The 23,307-nt window shown below is 43.6% G+C and overlaps 1 protein-coding gene and 1 non-coding gene across 3 annotated transcripts in view; one reads left to right on the top strand and one right to left on the bottom strand.

Moving 5' to 3' along the window:
- Positions 1–23,307, bottom strand: part of MACF1 (microtubule-actin crosslinking factor 1) — a 407,350-nt gene that overhangs the window by 348,635 nt on the left and 35,408 nt on the right. The gene's annotated exons all lie outside the window — the stretch shown is intronic.
- LOC112615452 lies at positions 19,024–19,128 on the top strand. Its single transcript, XR_003117371.1, has one exon. It is a non-coding gene; the product is annotated as a U6 spliceosomal RNA (small nuclear RNA).

Genomic DNA, 23,307 nt, shown 5'->3' with positions numbered 1-23,307 from the left:
TGTCTGTTGCCCGGGATGGAATGCAGTAGCATGATCTCGGCTAACTGCAACCTCCGCCTCCCAGGATCAAGCGATCCTCCTGCCTCAGCCCCTTTACTAGTAGCTGGGATTACAGGCACGTGCTACCATGCCCAGCTAATTTCTGTATTTTTAGTAGAGACGGGGTTTCTCCATGTTGGCCAGGCTGGTCTCGAACTCCTGACCTCAGGTGATCCACCCACCTCGGCCTCCCAAAGTGCTGGGATTACAGGCATGAGCCACCACGCCTGGCCTCAAGACAAATTTTTTTAAGTCTTGTATGTTCATAGAGTTGAATGAGATAATGCAATACTTTTTTTTTTTTTTTTTTTTTTTTGAGACGGAGTCTCGCGCTGTGTCACCCAGGCTGGAGTGCAGTGGCGCGATCTCGGCTCACTGCAAGCTCCGCCTCCCAGGTTCACGCCATTCTCCTGCCTCAGCCTCCGAGTAGCTGGGACTACAGGCGCCCGCCACCACGCCCGGCTAGTTTTTTGTATTTTTAGTAGAGACGGGGTTTCACCATGTTAGCCTGGATGGTCTCGATCTCCTGACCTCGTGATCCACCCGCCTCGGCCTCCCAAAGTGCTGGGATTACAGGCTTGAGCCACCGCGCCCGGCCGCAATACTTTTAATCGAGCAATCCGTACTTGCTTGCCAAAGAGCACCTGAAGATTAGAAAAAAAAAACAAAACTGGGGCACAGTGGCTCATGCCTATAATCCCAGTTCTTTGGGAGGCCAGGGCAGAAGGATGGCTTGAGCCCAGGAGTTTGAGACCAGCCTGGGCAATACAATGAGACTTCATCTTTACAAAAAATTTAAAAATTAGCCAGGTGTAGTGGCACACGCCTGTAGTCTCAGATACTTGGGAAACTGAGGTGGGAGGATCCGTCGAGCCTGGGAGACAGACGTTACAATGAGCTATGATTGCACCACTGCACTCCAGTCCGTGCGACAGAACAAGAGCCTGTCTTTAAAAAAATTAGACTGGGTATGGTGGCTCACGCCTGTAATCCCAACACTTTGGGAGACCGAGGCACACAGATCACTCGAGGCCAGAAGTTCGAGACCAGCCTGGCCCACAGGGCAAAACCCTGTCTCTACTAAAAATACAAAAATTAGCCGGGCATGGTGGTGTACATCTGTAACTGCAGCTACTCAGGAGGCTAAGGCATGAGACTCTCTTGAAACCGGGAGGTGGAAGTTGCAGTGAGCTGAGATCGCACCACTGCATTCCAACCTGGGCAACAGAGGGAGACTCTGTCTCAAAATAAAATAAAACAAAACAAAACAAAATAAAATAAAACAAAACAAAATATAAATAACGAACTTTGAAAAAAGTCCATTTTTAGTTGACAAAGAGTAAATATAACTTGGTCATGTCAAATATTTTATATTTGAAATCCAACCTTCAGTTTTGCAGAAAGTTGCATGAGGAAAAAACATGAACTTCCAAGAAGCAAGTAAAAGTTAAACTTCAAATTTCAAACTGAACACTCTCACGCTTGTCTTTATTCTACTGCCATACAAGTGCCCCCTACTGTCGTTCATATTTAATCTGTTTCTCTAAAATAGATTCTTTTTTAAAATTCATTTTTCTTTAGTCATATATACATATACAACCTTAGTTGACTAATACTAAATATGATTTTTATTAATTTAATATAGAATTAATTCACTTTTGGCCGGGCGCGGTGGCTCAAGCCTGTAATCCCAGCACTTTGGGAGGCCGAGATGGGCGGATCACGAGGTCAGGAGATCGAGACCATCCTGGCTAACACGGTGAAACCCCATCTCTACTAAGAAATACAAAAAATAGCCGGGCGAGGTGGCAGCGCCTGTAGTCCCAGCTACTCGGGAGGCTGAGGCCGGAGAATGGCGTGAACCTGGGAGGCGGAGCTTGCAGTGAGCTGAGATCCGGCCACTGCACTCCAGCCTGGGCTACAGAGCAAGACTCCGTCTCAAAAAAAAAAAAAAAAAAAAAAAAAGAATTAATTCACTTTTATTATGCAGACAGCATAAAATCATCCTGAGTAGCTTTTGAGAGAAAACCGGTCTCTAGGCATTGGAGGTACAAAAGCAGGTAATATGAGGGTAGGCCAATTTGCATAGGGGAGTGCACTGAGGTGACGTGTCTCTATGTCCATGACACAACTGAGCAAAAAATCCCAATGCCACTGCAGTCCCCTCAGGCACAGAGTGGGAACTGGGGACAAACCAGTATAAACCACCCGTTCCACTCTATAAACAAATAGGAGAATCCACAGTTGGAGATACAAGGGTTTGGAGGAACTACTGCCTCTCCTTCCCACCCTCCACCCATGTCCAGCATAAGCACAGGACACAGAAGCTAGGCACCCGGACTTTTTCAGGTCTAACCTGGAAGGCAGAAAAATCACAGCTGGAGAGTAGCCTTTCTTCAGAATTTTGGTAGACACTGTAAGAGCCTGTCTAAGCTGTCAAGGCCCTTCTGCTAAGGCTCTTTATACTTGGAACCCCTTGGAGACCTCTCACATTATCCTGGACCCATTTCCAATGCATGCATTCTGGTGGTGGGCTGCATTGAGGAGAACCCAGAGAAGAACATGTGGCTCCTTTACTGTGTCAAGTATCAACAATGGGATATTTGTTGTGTGTATATATGTACGTATGTGTGTGCAGACATATGCGTGTACACACATAGGTACACACATCCTAAAAATACTGCCCTGGAAAGCCAGGCTGGCACATAGTTGGCTGTTCGCTGTACTCATCACCCCTCAGCTACACAGCAATTTCCTCTCAGCCTTTGACCTCTGCAAAACAATCCAAGAGTCTAGACATGTCACCACTCCAAGAATCCCATTCACAGTAGGAGCAAAGGAGAGAGGGAGAGAAGCAAGATAGACAAACTGTAAGCACACAGAGTAGTTTATCACTGAGAAAAATTAGACTAGGAGGCAAAATTTTTTTTCCTAGAATTCTACCAGGTCTGGACCCTCCGTATGGGGTTCAGTAGGTCCACCATTCATCAGACTCCTATCAAAATAGGTCCTGCAAGCAAAACTCAGAGAGAGAAAGTCAACACACAAACAAGGATATTATTCTACTTCATCCTCTTCTCCCCAGCTTTGAAGCCTTTGAACGAACCTTAGAGAATCAATACATCACTATTAAAAATAATCTGGCCAGGCGCAGTGACTCACGTCTGTAATCCCAGCACTTAGGGAGGCCAAAACAGGTGATCAGGAGTTCAAGACCAGCCTGGTCAACATGGTGAAACCCCGTCTCTACTAAAAAAAAAATACAAAAATTAGTCAGGCGTGGTGGCACACACCTGTAATCCCAGCTACTCGGGAGGCTGAGGCAGGAGAATCACTTGAATCCAGGAAGCAGAGGTTGCAGTGAGCGGAAATCGTGCCATTGCACTCCAGCCTGGGCAACAGAGCAAGACTCCGTCTAAATAAATAAATTAATTAAATAAAATGTTAAACAAAATAAAAATAATCATATTATTAGCAAGCCAGGTATCCATCAACAGATGAATGGATAAATAAAATGTGGTAGATACATAAATGGAATATTATTTAGCCTTTTAAAGAGGAAGGAGGCTGGACGCGGTGGCTCAAGCCTGTAATCCCAGCACTTTGGGAGGCCGAGACGGGCGGATCACGAGGTCAGGAGATCGAGACCATCCTGGCTAACACGGTGAAACCCCGTCTCTACTAAAAAATACAAAAAAAAAACTAGCCGGGCGAGGTGGCGGGCGCCTGTAGTCCCAGCTACTCAGGAGGCTGAGGCAGGAGAATGGCGTAAACCCAGGAGGTGGAGCTTGCAGTGAGCTGAGATCCGGCCATTGCACTCCGGGCTGGGCGACAGAGCGAGACTCTGTCTCAAAAAAAAAAAAAAAAAGAGGAAGGAAATTCTGGCACATGCTACAACATGAATGAACCTTGAGGATATTATGCTACATGAAATAAGCCAGACACAACAGGACAAATACTGTATGATTCCACTACACAGAGTAGTCAAATGCATAGAAACAGAAAGTAGAATCGTGGTTGCCAGGGGCTAAGGAGGGGGAAGGTGAGTTATTGTTTAATGGGTTTAGAATTTTAGTTTAAGATGAAAAAGTTCTGAAGATGGATAATAGTGATGGCTGAACAACAATCAAGTGAATGCACTTGACGCCACTAAATTTACCCTTACAAATGGCTAAAATGCTAAATGTTATGTTAGTGTATTTTATCATAATAAAATCAATCGTATTGTTATTATGACTCCTACTAACAAAAAACAAGATACAATTATATACTATGTGCCAACAAATGTGCTTTACGTATATTAACTCATTTGACCTTTACAAAAACTCTGCAACATGGTTATCACCACCAATGTTTTACAAATGAGGAATTAGGAAAAGCACATAGTTGAGGGGGCTTACGTGACTGTTTAAGACCACAGAGCTAGTGAGATCCAAAGCCAGGGTTCCTTTCCACTGTAAGATGCTGCTTTCTACCCTAGAGGGAAAATGTATCTGATACTACAAAATAAAAGAAAACTGAAAACCCCTGGAGCAAAAACGGTCAACAACAGAGGTAAAAGGAAGAATGTACTGTTAAATGTTAGGGGCATGCTCCCTGATTCCACTTATTCTTGTTAAGATTGTTCTTCTGATGATAATATCTAAGAACTTTAAATGCAGCAAATACCTGCCCATGCAAATCCCTAGCAAACTAGGAAAAGCTGTTTGTAATACCCACAAAACCCAAAAACAAAACTTCTCATAACCTACCTACCATGCAATTCTCTATTTTGTAAGAATTTTTCTGAACTTCTTCAAGGTCAAGAAGAAACCTAATAATTCATCAAAGAAAAAGAAACTCTAGAAAAGATGAATAAGTTCTGGAGATGTATTGTACAGCATGGTGTCTATAGCAATAACAATGTATTGTATACTTGAAAATTCTGGAAGTAGTAAATCTTAAATATTCTCATCACACAAAACTATGTGAGGTGATAGATATGTTAACTAGCTTGATTTAATCATTCCACAATGTATACACATATCAAAACATCACATTGTACACCATAAAGACATACAATTTTTATGTATCAATTATACCTTTATAAAGTTGGGAAAAATAAAAAACAGACATGAAGAAGGAGGAGGAGGAGGAGAAAGGAGGAGGAGGAGGAAAAACGAGAAAGCAGAAAGGAGAAGAAGAAGAAAATCTTAGAGTTAAACACACACAACTATAGTAAGAGTCTGTTACAAAATTAAACCCCAGGCCCTCAAACACTAAGCAAAGCTTCACTACAAACAAAAGGGATCACAATGACTGCCTCCCCACTGATCTCTCTTCCAGGCCTCTGCTCTCACTCCAGATGAATCAGGAACAGGCCAGACTGGACCGGCAGCTCTTGGTTAGGAAAACAAGTGGCTGTGCAGGTCCATAGGTGGCGCTGCTAGTTAGCAACCAGATCCCACCACACCCCATACCCCCAGCCCCAGAGTGGAAGCAGCAGAGTCTGCTGGTGAGGACAGAGGACAGGAAATCTGGACAGCCAGATTCCTGTCCCAGTCTATGTCACTCAGTCAGGGATCAAGGGGCATCCAGCCAGGTTCCATTCCAAGGGTGGTGTCACTTCCCCCAGGGACTAACAGTTGTTCTCCAGCGGATCTAGGCACGAAAAGCGCTGAGTAGGGGATGTGGCAAGAGCAGAATCCACAGCATGTAGATCCCCATGAGGGACTAAGCTTTTCTACCCTATAGGGGAGAAGGGGCTCTACCAGTGCAGGTCAAGTAGACACAGCCCAGGAAAGGGATTCAAAACAATCTTCTTAGATCCTGTGTCTCTCCCATGGGAACCTTTGTCTCTCCCAAAGACGCCTGGGTTCATGTATGTGCTTTGAATTCCTCAAATGAAAGCCATTCTGATTAAAACAAAAGCCTCCTTCCTTCCCGCCCCCAATATACCAAATGATTTATAGTCATCAAGTGTCTCCTGGTACTCAAAAAAATACGCTATCAAACAGGAAATGAAAAAAAATACCCATTTCTTCCAGAAGGAAGGGGGAGGAATCACATCACATCCCTGTAGAGACAGGAAATCAGCTGATCAGGATCCAAGCCATACTCTGGGAAATGACTACTCAGTTTTCAATACAGGGGGCGGTGCAGTTCCTCTTAGGCTTCAGTCACTCCCTAGGTAAGAATTTCCAAGCAGGGCCATCTTGTTACGGAGTGTTGTGTATTTACTAGTTAAATGTGGGAAATAAAGGCACTCCAATGCCTGCTGCCAACCAAAAGCACAGCTCCTCAAACTTCCTACTTTTTACTGATGGACACGGGGAAAAGAGCCAAAAAGTAATGCTTGCACAACACCCAGTGAAACCACAGGGACCTTTACCAACAGCTACAGGTGACCCCAATATTTAAAGTCTGCATCCACCCAATCTGAGGTTGTGATTGGGTGTAGGTACAAACCAGAGGCTAAGACTTTTCTTGTTTGCCAACAACAATTATCATAATAATAGCTTTACATTTCCACAGTGCAGGGCTAGGAGGGACTCAGTGCTTCCTTTCTCCACTCCCAATCTAATTCTGAGCCCCTTCCTTTACTGAGGGATATCCCTCCATTTGAGGGGAATGGGCAGGTACCTTTAGTCCCTGCTACAAAGGTGGCAGTGCCTTGTCCAAGGTAGTCAGATGGAACACTTCTAAAGGTTCTCCATGTAAAGGAACCGCAAAATAACTGTTACTCTAAAAATTGTTAAGCAAGTTGGGTGCAGTGTCTCATGCCTGTAATTCCAGCTACCCAGGAGGCTGAGGCAGGAGGATCACCTGAAGGCAGCAGTTCGAGACCAGCCTAGGCAACACTGCAAGACCCCATCTCTAAAAAATAAATAAATAAACAAACAAAAATTTTAAATCCTTAGGAAACAAAAATTCCCTATATCATATCCACAAAAATTCCTTTATCCATCTCCACTTTCTAATAATGTCTCCCAATTCAATATGCTAAGCATGCATCTGTCTACAGTAAATGCATTTAAAGTTTCCCTCCACTATTCAATGCAACATACATTTATAGACACTTTAAGCTGGACACTATCCTAAATAAAGATAAGTGAGATGTTCTCGCAGCTCTCAAGGTGCTCACAGTCTTACGGAGGGGAAAAAAAGGCAAATAACTTGTTATTCAGAGGGATCTGACATCGAAAAGGAAAAACAGGCACTGGACAAGGTGTCTCACACCTATAATCCAACACTTTGGGAGGCTAAGGTGGGAGGATAGCTTGAGGCCAGGAGTTCAAGACCAGCCTTGGCAATATAGTAAGACCCCGTCTCTACAAAAAATAAAAAACAATAAAACTCAGCTGGGCATGATGGCATGTGCCTGTATTCCTAGCCTACTCAGCAGGTGGAGGCAGGAGGATCACTTGAGCCCAGGAGTTCAAGGTTACAGGGAGTTATGATCATGTCACTGCACCCCAGCCTGGGTGAAAGAGCAAGACTCTGTCTCTTAAAAAAAAAAAAAAAAAAAAAAAAAGGCCGGGCACAGTGGCTCATGCCTGTAATCCCAGCACTTTGGGAGGCTGAGGCGGGTGGATCACCTGAGGTCAGGAGTTAGAGACCGGCCTGGCCAACATGGTGAAACCCCGTTTCTACTGAAAATGCAAAAAATTAGCCGGGTGTAGTGGCGCACGCCTGTAACACCTGTAATCCCAGCTCCTCGGGAGGCTGAGGCAGGAGAATCACTTGAACCTGGGAGGTGGAGGTTGCAGTGAGCCAAGATCGCACCATTGCGCTCCAGTTTGGGCAACAAGAGCAAAACTCTGTCTCAAAAAAAAAAAAAAAAAAAAAAAAAAAACAGTAAAGAAAAGAAAAGGGGAGAAAAAAAAAGTTAGCTTAGAATTCTTCACTTCTTAGCCACAGCATCTAGGTTACGTTGATTTACCCAGCAATAGAAACCCTTTTCTCAAGGAACCTCTGAAAATATTTTCACTTCCTTCATTCCCAACTTAACACATCCAAATGATGCTGCTCAAAATTTCAAGGATATAAATTAGTATGACATGTAAGAGCAGGAACAACTCCACAATAGAAGAGAACTCTTGAGTCAGCTCTTGTAGGAAGTTCTGCAAAACCGCACCCAGGAAACTTGATCTGAACAATGAGATTAGTGTACCAACTTTTCCCTACTGTCAGTACTTCCCAGAGCCAGAGAATGGGACATGTGGGAGGATTTATCTGAAAACAGAGAAAGGAGTAGAAACGAAAACCCACATCATTTCCATAGGCCAAAACTCCCCACCAAGGCAGTCTCAGTACCATCTCAATGTTTAATGTGACTACAAAATGTCATGTAGTATTGCTATTGCCTCCAGGCTAGTTACAGCTAAATCATCCCACAAAAAATAGGGAAGCATCTAGCCTAATGTTTTTAAAGCTAAAGCCCAATCATTAGAAATATATTAGGGTGTTGGCTATATTTATACTCTGTTCAAAGGACCATTAATCTTCATCTTCTGATAATGAGAAGAATTCCCCATGAATGGGGGGAAAAATCAACTCTGAAAGGGATCTTTTCCCCTTCAGGGGCAGGTACCGACATTTCAACACAAAACTTTCTGAGTCCACATTACTCAGAGGAAAAAAAAAAAATACGGAGTGGGGTCTTTCTATTAACAAAAAGAATATTGTATTAGGAGACCTCAAGACCCCTAAATCAAGCAATCAAAACATTCTGCCCCCCTAAGCCACAGCCACAGAAGAGTTAAAACCATCAAACTCCATTTCCTTTCCTCTCCGTTTCGAATCACTTGGGGGAGGGGAGGAGGAGTGGAATAGAAAGATAGGTTGCAGTCAAAGTCTGGACAGCTAAAGGCAGGGTGGTCCACTGCATATCTGAGCCTCAGAGATGGGAATGATAACTAACCAATAATGTGTGTGTGATCAGAGGGTGTCAGTGAAGGAGAAAAATAAGATGGGGCAAAAGGAGGTAGTAGGGATAGAAACAAGAAGTTTTATACCACTTCAACAGCAACCTCTACTGGCAAATGCAAGGAGGTCCTGGCCACTCTTTAGGTCTAGGGCTGGTAAGACAAATGAGAGAAAGGACTATCCCCATCCCTTGTCCTCCTCTGACTGTCCTGCATTTTTCTCCTGGGTTTCCTAAATCTAACCTAAGCCTTTTCTCCAGATTCACTCTAATGAGAAAGTAAGTAGATGGGTGGTACAGCTTTATAGCAAAGAAAATAAATGGCAATTAATAACTGGTTTGCACCAGAGAAGCCAGTTTGCCTAATTAGCCTACTGGTTCCAAGAAGCTTCTCTGCAATATGCCGGCCTTTTATATTTATGTTTTTAATAAAGCCATATCCCCACCTCTCACAAGGTAGCATCCTCCCATCCATCCCCTTTTCAGCCACCCTCCTACACTTACAATCTCTTTTTCCCAATGTGACGTCCTGAATCCCACCCACTAAAGGAGAAAACATAACCTGTTGCACAAGTATTTCATTTACGGGCAGTTCTCTCAGGCACACACCCCATCTTGACAGGCAGCCAAGATGATGTCAGCCAGGTAAGTGTTCCCTTAGGCTTCCGGCTCTGAGCACCTGATCTAAACTTTAGAAGGGTGTGAAGTACTAACAAAATCCAATCACATCAACATTTATTGACTACTTGCTAAATGTAGGACATTGTGTTAGGCAAAACTGGGACTAGAAAGAAGAATAAATGACCATGAGCCCAAGCAGCACAATCTAACTGGGCAAATGTGTGAGAAGTTAAATAACAAATAATAAAATACAAGTGATGATACACAGCATTTCATGCTCAACTGGCAAATGAGTGGTAGAAATTAATGCTATGAGTTATGAGGCAGAATGAGTTATCATCTGTGAGGATGGCTTGCAAAGGATTAATGGAAAAGGGAGGACTTGAACTGAGCTCCAAAGATAAGTAAAATTTTACCAGGAGGTGAGGGAAGACTTTCCAGAAAAGGGTGCAATAGCGGAAATCTTTTTTTTTTTTTTTTTTTTTTTTTGAGACGGAGTCTCACCCTGTCACCCACGCTGGAGAGAGCAGTGGCGCAATCTCGGCTCACTGCAAGCTGCACCTCCCGGGTTCATGCCATTCTCCTGCCTCAGCTTCCCAAATAACTGGGACTACAGGCGCCTGCCACCATGCCCGGCTAATTTTTTTTTTTTTTTTTTTTTTTTTTTTTTTTGAGACAGAGTCTCGCTGTGTCGCCCAGGCTGGAGTGCAGTGGCGCGATCTCGGCTCACTGCAAGCTCCGCCTCCCGGGTTCACGCCATTCTCCCGCCTCAGCCTCCGAGTAGCTGGGACTACAGGCGCCCGCCACCACGCCCGGCTAGTTTTTTGTATTTTTAGTAGAGACGGGGTTTCACCATGTTAGCCAGGATGGTCTCGATCTCCTGACCTCGTGATCCACCCGCCTCGGCCTCCCAAAGTGCTGGGATTACAGGCTTGAGCCACCGTGCCCGGCCTTAATTTTTTATATTTTTAGTAGAGACAGGGTTTCACCATGTTGGTCAGGACAGTCTCGATCTCCTGACCTCATGATCCACCCGCCTCAGCCTCCCAAAGTGGTGGGATTACAGGCGTGAGCCACCGTGCCTGGCCTATGGCAGAACTCTTAAGTATCAAAGGGAGACTCAAAAGTAAGCCAGCCCAGTGCAGTGGTGCAGTCCTGTAGTCTCAGCTACTCAGGGGGCACTGCTTAAGACCAGGAGTTTGAGGCTGCAGTGTGCTGTGATGGTGTCTGTGAACAGCCACTGCACACTAGCCTGGGCAATGTAGCAAGACCCTGTCTCTAAAAAAAAAAAATTTGTTTTAAACTGTAAGCCAGATGTATGTTAATAAAAATAAATAAGTGGTAAGGCTCATGAGTCAAGAAGAGACACAACCAACATAAAGGAATAAACGATGTAAAGGTGCAGTTCCAAAGCAAGCGTGGAAAGAAAAAAACCTGGAAGGATACAAACCGAAGCTTCAACAGTAGTTACCTTGACCAGTGGGCCTAGGTGGAGAAAATAAAGACTAGAAAAGAGAATTTTTACTTTTTTCTTTGTAATTTCTGCTTAAATGTATTACAGTGAACATGTTTAATTTTGTAATAACACAAAAGAGAGTTACATAAACATAGCAGGCCTATGTTTTTTCCTCTTAACCACTAGGACTTTTTTTTTTTTAAAGTAACTTACAACGTCTCACATCTGACTAGGGCCCCATGGCAAGACTGCAACCAGTACGTAGGAAATGTCAACTGACTTCACATTCTCTTTCCCACTCAAAACAATAAGAGCTCAAAGGAACACAAATAAAGGTCACTTCCCTGACCCCTCAGTTGGCACCATTCCAGAACTAGGAGTTTTTAGAGAAAAGGAGACTCAGGTCTCAGGCCAGACAGTTCTATTCAAGGAAGTGAAGGAAAGGTATATACTGAGTTAAGAGCTGGAGTTCTGAAGTCCAACAGAGCTACATATAAATGACTGCTCTACCATTCACTACTAGGTGAGAGAACTTGAGCAAGTTATTTCACTGGCTGAGCCCCACTTTTCTCCTCTGCAAAATGAGATAATCTCCTTCACAGGGTTATCATGAGAATTAAGTGGGTTAATGTACATAAAGTGCTTAACACAGTCCATTCCGGGCACATAGTAAAAAATTAATGAAAGCTGCTATTATATTATTATTAAATCATTCAGCCCAGAAAAGGAAGGCATCTCCCACCAAAGCTACACACCAGGTCCACCTCAGCTCTTTCCTAAATGCTGCCAAAAATCAAAATGCAGAATTAGCAGGACAAGAAGAGCTTTTGTTTTCTTTTTGAGACAGAGTCTTGCTGTGTCGTCCAGGCTGGCGTGCAGTGGCGCAATCTAAGCTCACTGCAATCACTGCCTCCTGGGCTCAAGCAATTCTCCTGCCTCAGCCTCCTAAGTAGCTGGGATTACAGGCATGTGCCACCACGCCCAGCTAATCTGTTATTTTTAGTAGAGTCGGGGTTTCACCATGTTGATCTCAAATTCCCTACCTCAGGTGATCGATCCACCTGCCTCAGCCTCCCAAAGTGCTGAGATTACAGACTTGAGCCAAGGCACCCAGCCAATAAGGCAAGGAGAGTTTTAACTGTATACTAAGAGAATCTTAGTAATAAATCTTAAAAGACCAAAGAAAGTTAATTTCATATATGTTCACTCCTCTGTCCAGGTTACAAACTGACTAAGCCATTTGTTTTTATTTTTTTGTTTTTGTTTTGTTTTGTTTTGGAGACAGAGTCTTGCTCTGCTGCCCAGGCTGGAGTGCAGTGGCACAGTCTCAGCCCACCGCAACCTCTGCCTCCCAGGCTCAAGTGATTCTCCTGCCTCAGCCTCCCAAGTAGCTGGGATTACAGGCACCCGCCACCACGCCCAGCTAATTTCTTGGTATTTTTAGTAGAGACAAGGTTTCACCATGTTGGCCAGGCTGGTCTCGAACTCCTAACCTCAGGTGATCTGCCTGCTTCAGCCTCCCAAAGTGCTGGGATTACAGGTGTGAGCCACCATGCTCGGCCCTAAACCATTTGCTATAGGATGAACTGTATCCCCCAGAGAGATGTTCCAACCCCCAGGGACTGTGAATGCGCCTTTATCTGGAAATAGGGTCTTTACAAATGATCAAGTTAAGATGAGGTCATTTGAAAAGGCTCCAACCCAATATGACTAGTGTTCTTATAAAAAGGGGACATTTGAACACAGACAGACACATACAGAAGTGAGGGCGGTGAGACAACATCATTTACAAGCCAAGGAACATCTGAGGCAACCAGAAACTAGAAGAGAGATGTACGGAACAGGTTCTCCCTCACAGCCTTCAGAAAGAACCAGCTCTGGTGACAACTTGTTTTCAGACTTCTCGCCTCCAGAACTGTAAGACAATAAATATCTGTTGTTTAAGCCACCCAGTTTGTAGTACTTTGCTGTTGCTGTTATAATAATAATAATAATTATTATTATTATTAGACAGGTCTCACTATGTTGACCAGGCTGGTCAAAAAAATGGCATTTATCCTATTAATTATATGTTTTTGCTGTTGTTTGTTTTGTTTTGTTTGTTTGAGACAGTCTTACTCTGTCGCCCAGGATGGAGTGCAGTGGCACAATCTCAGCTCACTGCAACCTCTGCCTCCCGGGTTAAAGCAATTCTCCTGCCTCAGCCTTCCAAGTAGCTGGGATTACAGGCACATGCCACCACACCCAGCTAATTTTTGTATTTTTAGTAGAGACGGGGTTTCACTAATGTTGGCCAGGCTGGTCTTGAACTTCTGACCTCAGGTGATCTGCCCACCTAGGCCTCCCAAAGTGCTGGGATTACCGGCCTAAATTATATATTGTGAAAAGAAATTTTAATCTAAAATCAAAAGATGGATTATTTAAAAACAGACAGGATCTGGCTATATGCACACTTCCTTCCCTACTAATTCTCATTTCCCAAAGGTGAGAATACCATTACAGAAATGGACATAAGGACCAAGCGAGGGTCTAAATCCTTTTGAATCTGGTATATCTGCTTCCCTAAGCACCTCCTGAATGAATGGAAGGAAGAAAAGAGAACTCACAGATATTGAGTATCCACTGTGTGTTTCACATATGCTAGGTGCTAATACATACTATCTTATTCAAACCTCACAATACCCCTACAAGGTATGAACTATTCTCCCCACTACTAGTCAGGACATCAATGTTGAGAAAGGTTAAGTAGGTTGCCCAAGGTCATACAGCCAGGAAGTGGCTGTGCCAAGACACAAACTCCCTGTTCTCTTTTTTTTTTGAGACTGAGTTTTGCTCTTGTTGCCCAGGCTGGAGTGCAGTGGCACGATCTCAGCTCACCGTAACCTCCGTCTCCCAGGTTTAAGCAATTCTCCTGCCTCATCCTCCCTAGTAGCTGGGATTACAGGCATGTGCCACCACGTCTGGCTAATTTTGTATTTTTAGTAGAGACAGGGTTTCTCCATGTCGGTCAGGCTGGTCTTGAACTCCGGACCTCAGGTGATCCACCCGCCTCAGCCTCCCCAAGTGCTGGGATTACAGGCATGAGCCACTGCACCTGGCAAAAACCCCTGGTTCTTAATGACACCAACCTGCTTGAACAAGTACTTTTGAATCAATTCCCTAGATATAATTTTCTTCCACCCTTTGCTTGAAATCACTATATGCCGAATGAATCACTGAAGAGACTTTACGAATCTCATCTAATCCCTCTGTTTTTGTGTGTTTCTTCTTTTTTCATTTTTTTTTGTCTTTTTTTTGTTTAATTGCTTTCCTTTGAGTTTGATAATCCCTCCATTTTTATAATAAGGAAATAGGCCCAAAGACGACAAGTGACTTGACCAAGGTCACAAATAAATCAGTGGCAGAATCAAGTATCCAATCAAAGTTTCCTGATTTCCATTACACCACACAAATTGGAGAGCAATAGCAATACATGAAAATAGAGCACAGATGCTGGAATCAGACTGTCTCAATTCAAATCCTAATTCTGCCACTGACTGGCTATGTGATCTCAGGCAAGTCATTTAACCTGTTTGTCCTGTTTCATCTGAAAATTGAGACAATAATATTTATTTCACATGGTTGCTCTAAGGACTGAATGAAATAATATATGCATAAAGTACATTAAAATTATGCCTGGCACATTAATAAGTACAAGATGTGTTAATGCTGCTGCTATAACTACCACTAAATAATGCTAGGCAAAACACCAAAGAGTATATACACACAATACTGCTTTATGAAACTGCAGACAAATGTACTCATTGAGAGATATTGAAAGAGAAAAAAAGGAAGAGGAGAAAGTCTCTTTATTCCTGTAAATTTGCCTAATTTAATTATTAGTAATAACACTTACTGAGTATGCTAGGCTGTGCTAGACTCAGTGCTTAATATGATACAGACATTACTAAATATCATTAAATCTAAGATAGTGTCTGTTGCAAAATGCACCATGTCATTTACTCTCCCCAACAACTCTATGAAATAGAGAGTTCCCCTATTATACATATGAGAAACTGTCACAGAGAGTTCAAATAATTTATCTAAAGTCACACAGGTAGTAAATTGCCAAACCAGGTTTCAATCCCAGGTCCGTCCAACTCCAAAGCCTCTTGCACTAACCACCTAATCACAAACTTGGTGCTTCTCAAACTTTAACAGGCACAGAATCAAATTAAAGAACCACCTGGGGGCCAGGCGTGGTGGCTCATGCCTGTAATCCTAGCACTTTGGGAGGCCAAGGTGGGCGGATCACTTGAGCTCAGGAGCTTGAGACCAGCCTGGGCAACATGGCAAAGCCCCATCTCTACAAAAAAAGAAAATACCAGAATTGGTTGGGCGCGGTAGCTCACGCCTGTAATCCCAGCACTTTGGGAGGCCAAAGCAGGCGGATCATGAGGTGAGGAGTTCGAGACCAGCCTGGCCAACAAGGTGAAACCCCATCTCTACTAAAAATACAAAAAAACTTAGCCAGGCATGGTAGCATGTGCCTGTAATCCCAGCTACTCAGGAGGCTGGGGCAGGAGAATTGCTTGAACCTGGGAGGCAGAGGTTGCAGTGAGCCAAGATCTCGCCACTGCACTTCAGCCTGGATGACAGAGCAAGACTCTGTCTCAGACAAAAAAAAAAAAAAAAAAAGGACAAGAATTAGTCGGGCATGGTAGCACAAGCCATAGTTCCAGCTATCTGGGAGACTGAGGTGGGAGGATCACCTGAGCCCGGGAAGATTGAGGCTGCAGTGAGCAGTCATCACACCAATGCACTCCAACCTGGGCGACAGAGTAAGACTCTGCCTTCAAGCCTGTAATCCCAGCACTTTGGGAGGCCGAGACGGGCGGATCATGAGGTCAGGAGATCGAGACCATCCTGGCTAACACGGTGAAACCCCGTCTCTACTAAAAAATACAAAAAAAAACTAGCCGGGTGAGGTGGCGGCGCCTGTAGTCCCAGCTACTCGGGAGGCTGAGGCAGGAGAATGGCGTGAACCCGGGAGGCAGAGCTTGCAGTGAGCTGAGATCCGGCCACTGCACTCCAGCCTGGGCGACACAGTAAGACTCCGTCTCAAAAAAAAAAAAAAAAAAAAAAAGACTCTGCCTCAAGAGAAAAAAAAGTCACCTGGGAATCTTGATAAAATTAAAATTGATTCAGGCCAGGCACAGTGGCTCACGCCTGTAATCCCAACACTTTGGGATGCTGAGGCGGGTGGATCATCTGAGGTCAGGAGTTCGAGACCAGTCTGGTCAACATGGTAAAACCCCATCTCTACTAAAAATACAAAAATTAGCAGGGTGTGGTGGCATGCACCTGTGGTCACAGCTACTCAGGAGGCTGAGGCACTAGAATCGCTTGAACCTGGGAGGCAGAAGTTGCAATGAGCCAAGATCACACCACTGCACTCCAACGTGGGTGAAAGAGCGAGACTCTGTCTCAAAAAAAAAAAAAAAAAAAATATATATATATATATATATATATATATATATTTCTAACAAGCTATCAAATGCTGGTCCTTGGACCACCACTGACTGCCAAGTTATTCTATTCTGCTTCTGATTACTACAACTCCTCCTCCTCCTGGATCACCACCTCCATCCTTTATCTCAGTGATCAGCTAATGAAAAAGATCTACTCCCAAATGACTGAGGAACCTCCTAATTAGTCCTTTGTTTTTCTGGCACTTTCACTATTCCCTCCTCTCCCGTCCCGGACCCCACCCTCCTTTCTAAGGTAGGCTACACAAAGCTACCTAAGAGGAAGCTAACAGGGCGTTCAAAATGAATGTCTGTGGTATAAGGAAAACTAAGGAAACTATGTTAACCTTGGATGATTTGCAGTAACAAGGTCCAACTCAAAATCCACATCAACATTGTGGCTCTGGCGAGAATGCTTCTGGAATAAACTGGAAACTATGGGTTATTTACTCCCATCAATTCTCCAAAGATAATGGGTGAGACCTCTCCCCACCCCCACTCTCAGCTTAGGTCTCTGAGCAACACAGGTAATTATGATCTGCCCACTTACTACTGAAACCATGAATTTCAACTGGGTTTAGTCCTCACCTGTCCTCACCTGGTCTACCTGCCCTATATTTTAGACATAGTTTTTGTTTGTGCTCTTCATGCTTAAGAGTACTACTGGCCAGGCGTGGTGGCTCACGCCTGTAATCCCAATACTTTGGGAGGCTGAGGCGGGTGGATCACGAGGTCAGGAGTTCAAGACCAGCCTGGCCAAGATGGTGAAACCCTATCTCTACTAAAAATACAAAAAATTAGCCAACTTTGGTGGTGGGCACCTGTAATCACAGCTACTCGGGAGGCTGAGGTAGAGAACTGCTTGAACCCAGGAGGCAGAGGTTAGAGTGAGCCAATATCGCCCCACTGCACCCAGCCTGGGTGACAGAGCAAGACTCCATCTCAAAAAAAAAAAAAAAAAAAAAAAAAAAAAGAATATTACCAAACACAAAAGTGGCTGCACTGTACAAGTATGTTACATAATCACCTTTCTATAGTTGTTCTGGATCCCTGGTTAAAAAGAAAGTCTGAAATGTGAATTATATACGATACAACTGAGTGGGAGTATGTGAAACACAGGATTTTTTTTTTTACTCAACAGCCCTACAGACACAACCCCACTGCTCCATGGGGTTATCTTAAGGTAAACAATTTTTGTAACTCTACTTGAGTAGTTCAAATCAGACCATTTTCAAGAGTAGTCTGATCTGGGAATCTTAAAGCAACCCAGACCACAAATCCAAAATTTTCCTGTGCCTTAAGGTAAAAGAAGGCCAAATGGAGTTAATCAGGCCTGGGTTCGAAACCCAGTTCAGTCACTTACTAGCTGTGTGACCCTCCGGGAAGTGATATAGGTTCCTTAAGCCTCAGTTCCCTCATCCGTAAAATCTAGTAAGGTTACTGGACTATCATAGGAAGTCATTTATGACGATTAAATAAGACTGGCCTGGCACGGTGGCTCAAGCCTATAATGCTAGCACTTTGGGAGGCCGAGGCGGGTGGACCACCTAAGGTCAGGAGTTCGAGACTAGCCTGGTCAAAATGGCGAAACCCTGTCTCTACTAAAAATATAAGAAGTTAGCCGGGAGTGGTGGCACGTGCCTGTAGTCCCAGCTACTCAGCAGGCTGAGGCACAAGAATCGCTTGAACCCGGGAGGCGGAAGTTGTAGCGAGCTGAGATCGCGCCACCGCACTCCAGACCAGGCGACAAAGCAAGACTCTGTGTCAAAAATAAATAAATTAATTAATTAAATAAAACAAAATACCCGGCATATAGGAAGGGCTCAATATATAATAGCTTCTTCCCTTTTGCTTCTCCACCCCTCTTCATAGAGATAATACAGTTAAGTACATAATACACATTAGTACCAAACCACATTAAGGAACTGTGATTAAGCATCATTTTATTTAATTTTTTTTTTAAATCCATTTACCTGGTAAGGAGATACGGCTTTAGCTTGAGGAAGTTATTGTTCCTTTCCATGCCTCTTTTCCTTATGGGGAACAAGAGTGAACTAACTTAACATTTCCAATTCATTCATTCAATATTTATTGGAGCAGCTACTTTACACCAGACACTCTTCTAGGTGCTAGGGAAATGAGTTAATACACAAATAAAAACCTCTACTCTTAAGAAGTTTGCATTCTAGGCCGGGCGCGGTGGCTCAAGCCTGTAATCCCAGCACTTTGGGAGGCCGAGACGGGCGGATCACGAGGTCAGGAGATCGAGACCATCCTGGCTAACACGGTGAAACCCCGTCTCTACTAAAAAATACAAAAAACTAGCCGGGTGAGGTGGCGGGCGCCTGTAGTCCCAGCTACTCGGGAGGCTGAGGCAGGAGAATGGCCTGAACCCAGGAGGCGGAGCTTGCAGTGAGCTGAGATCCAGCCACTGCACTCCAGCCTGGGCAACAGAGCAAGACTCCATCTCAAAAAAAAAAGAAGTTTGCATTCTAGTGCTCACTTCAGCAGCACATATACTAAAATTGGAACAACAGAGAGATTAGGGAGGGCCCCTGCACAAGGATGACACACAAATTCATGAAGTGCTCCACATTTTTAAAAAATAGTTAGAATAAGACCTAATATTTGACAGCACAAAAGGGTGACTATAGTCAATAATAACTTACTTGTACATTTTAAAATAACTTAGAGTGTAATTAGATTGTTTGCAACACAAAGATAAATACTTGAGGGGATAGATACACCATTCTCCATGATGTGCTTATTTCACATTGCATGCCTGTATCAAAACATCTCATGTACCTCATAAATACATGCACCTATTACGTACCCAAAAAAATTTTTTTTTAAAATCTTTTTTAAAGAAGTTTGCATTGTTGACCGGGTGCAGTGGCTCACACTTGTAATCCCAGCACTATGGGAGGCCAAGGTGGGTGGATCATGAGGTCAGGAGTTCAAGACCAGCCTGGCCAACATGGTGAAACCCCATGTCTACTAAAATACACAAATTAGCTGAGTGTGGTGGTGCACACCTGTAATCCCAGCTACTCAGGAAGCTGAGGCAGGAGAATCTCTTGAACCCAGGAGGCGGAGGTTGCAGTGAGCCAAGATCACACCATTGCACTCCAGCCTGGCCAATACAGTGAGACTCAGTCTCAAAAAAAAAGTTTGCATTGTAGTAGGAAGACTCAGACAACAACCAAAATAAATAAAATATGTTACATAATAACAGGGAGTTCCAGGAGTCAGGTGAAGTAGAATTATAACATCCCAAGGGGAAAGTGAATTTCAGAAACAGAGGTTAAAGGCTTATGCAGTTTTAAAATTCTATGAAATGGAAATTAGAAAATGGTATAAAGAGGCTTTATTGGCCAGGCGCGGTGCCTCACGCCTGTAATCCCACCACTTTGGGAGGCCAAGACAGGTGGATCACCTGAGATCAGGAGTTCGAGACCAGCCTGACCAACACAGAGAAACCCCGTCTCTACTAAAAATACAGAATTAGCCAGGCATGGTGCCACATGCCTGTAAACCCAGTTACTCAGGAGGCTGAGGCAGTAGAATCGCTTGAAACTGGGAGGCAGAGGTTGCAGTGAGCCGAGATTGTGCCATTGCACTCCAGCCTGGGCAACAAGAGAGAAACTCCCGTCTCTTAAAAAAAAAAAAAAAAAAAGAGGCTTTATTATATTCTGCACATTACAATTCTCCATCTGATAGCAACACTTTAGTCTTAAGCTCTGAAAAGGACAGATTATATATTTAGTTTACACAAAGCATTCAGTATTTAGAATTTCTCCACTGGATGGATGGGAAAAGCATTCAGTAAAATCAGGAACATAGGAGAAGGGCAGACCCAGGAGCAGGGACGGGGACAACAATGTCCCTTTTGGACATATCAAGTATGCAACATCTGTGGAACAACCATGTGGAAAAAAACATTGTGAAAGGTGCTGGAAGTTGCTGAAAACACTAAGAAATAAAACAACCAGCATCATTTGCAAAGTGGCTCAATTCATGAAGTGCATCATATGCATCTCATCTGACATAATCTAGAGCTTCAAAGAGATCACAATACAGCCGGGAAGTTCAGACAAATACACATGAAAAGTAACAGCAACAACAACAACAACAAAAACTAAGAAATGTTATAAGGGAGTTTTGGCTTAAGGAATTACAAGAATTACAATTATAACACTTGTTTGTTTTTTTGGTTGTTTTTTGTTTTTTTTTTTTTTTGAGACAGAGTTTCACTCTTGTTGCCCAGGCTGGAGTGCAATGGCACAATCTCGGCTCACCACAACCTCCGCCTCCCCAGTTCAAGTGATTCTCCTGCCTCAGCCTCTCGAGTAGCTGGGATTACGCGCATGCGCCACCACGCTCAGCTAATTTTGTATTTTTAGTACAGACGGGGTTTCTCCATGTTGGTCACGATGGTCTCGAACTCCTGATCTCAGGTGATCTGCCAGCCTTGGCCTCCCAAAGTTCTGGGATTAGAGGCGTGAGCCACCGTGGCCTATAACACTTGTTATATTTAAAGACCATAATGAAATCACCACTTAGTTTTCCAATTTCTAGAACTTTTATTTAGTTAACTTTCCATATCATCACAAGCCTGTTTACTGGAGATATTATACATCTTTATAAGTCAGAAAATAATCAAGAAAAAGAGGAGGAAGAGGAGGAGGAGGCAAAAGGATGCTGGAGTTTCAGTTCTGCTATCAGACAACATATATAGGCAAGGCAAAGCAAAGCAACTAATGACAGCAACAAATACTATTTTCTGCATTTATTAGCCCCCTTAATACTGCCCCCAAACCTATTTCCTCTTACCAGAGCACCTGTGCTCCAGCTACACAAGATATTTTGTCTTACGCCTTCACAACCACATATTCATGCCAAGACCTAGACCATTCCCTCCACTGCCTCACTGCTTTCCAAGTACTTCCCACAGGATAATCAGAGAGAGGAGGCCTGAGAGATGGGCACGTAATGCTCCATCTATCTTTCTCTCCCACAGGGAAAGTAAAGAAAATTTCCAGCCCTTTGGCAGTTCCTCATTCTTCCTAATAAAGGCAGTATTAAATGAATACTGTTATTACACTTATTAACAATAAGAACAAGAACAAAAACAAGGATCCAGTCCTCTGACAGGTATGAGGACCTCAAAGTACTCCACCTATTCTGGTCCCTGTTTTCCATTTGGGAAACTAACCAACAAAGGCTAGGACAAGTGCTACACTCTTCCCTTCTGAGGTGACTCAGGCCAGGTCAGTTAGCTTCTTTCCAACCCTGCACTGACCCATGCTCAGGCTGCAGCTCGCCTTGGCTGCTGCTCTGTCTGTGGTGCTTGTGAGCACACGAGTGTTTGTAGTAGGTGTGGAATAAATTTCCTCAAGTTACAAAGATAACTGTACCAGAAGAGCCAAGCCTTCCAGGCACTCTCCCTGCTGGAAACTGGAGCCTCCCACTTCAGTGACAGGTCACCACTAGAGAGCAACGGTCCTGTTAGGATCCTTTCCCATATGTATAGATAATATGGCCAAAAGGTCCTGCATGACTAGAAAGGATATCAGAGAGAAATTACCTGGTACCAAAGGGCCACAGGTGGCAGCTCTCTGCCATCTTAGTTGGAGCTGAAGAGGGTCTTGTCTCTGTTAATCCTCTTCCTCACTGACTACATGTCTTTTTAGCATATCTTCTACTGTGAAAATGATAGCTAAATGAGGAGTAATCATCCATTATTTGTTCAACCACTTACACATTCTTTATCGTCTTTTGTCATTTGTAATGTGTATTATATACTGTAAATCCCTAGAGGACAGAGGGTTTATGAACTCTCAGTGTTATATACTATATACTACATTCAAAGAGGCTCTTAACAGAGACATTTTTGCTGATGGTGATAACAATAGTATAGGAAGTCTGTATACACAAAGAGGCATGCCCTAAACTCAACCATTCATGGCAATAGATGAAGCCACAAGCAAGGGACACCCAAGTACACACACACACACACACACACACACACACCCCTCTTGCAGGTTGAGAGACAAATTGTACTGGACAAGCCAAACCAGGGAGTGAAAACAAGATCAAAGATTCTCCAAATTAGTGGAGACATACCTTCCACTCCCCAGTGTGATTCATGGCAAGTTTATCTGATAAGAGTCCAACTTCACAAAATAAGGAGCACAAAACAAGCCACACTGTGGGGAACATGGCAATAAACAACTAAAGATGTGGAATGTGCCAATGGGAAATAACTACATCAATTCTGAGCTGGCCCTAACACATTAGGAAATATCCTCTACAGTGGAAAAAAAACCAAGCAAGTAGAGGACAAAGGGTAACTAATACTCTTTTTAGATATAAAGGTCAGATAAACTCTGAAGGACACTATCACATCTGAAAGGTGGTGGTTATATTGAACCTGTTAAGGTAATGCAGGTAGGGCTCTGAGTCATGAGAACAAATCTATCTCCTTCATTGCCTGCCTGCCAAAACAAACAAGAAGGAGCTGCATTTTCCACAGTAGTCCCTCTGTCCAGTCTTGTAAAAACCCAGGTCTTCACAAGCCTAGTGCAAATAGAACTGGGTATACTAACTACGTAACCTTCATGGAAAGCAAAGCTCAAAAATGTTTCTAAGCTCAGCTACCTTGGGGAGAGTAGTAAAGCTAACCTGTTAAGATTAATGAAGAAGCTAAGCCTGGAGTTCACTCTCAAACCAACGAATCCTCCACTATCCATGTCAGATAATGAGATGGGGATTAAAGA

This window comes from Theropithecus gelada, chromosome 1 (assembly GCF_003255815.1).
Source record: "Theropithecus gelada isolate Dixy chromosome 1, Tgel_1.0, whole genome shotgun sequence".
NCBI classification, from domain to species: Eukaryota; Metazoa; Chordata; class Mammalia; order Primates; family Cercopithecidae; genus Theropithecus; species Theropithecus gelada.
The sequence above is the reverse complement of the archived record's forward strand: the minus strand, read 5'-3'. Positions and strand labels throughout refer to the sequence as shown.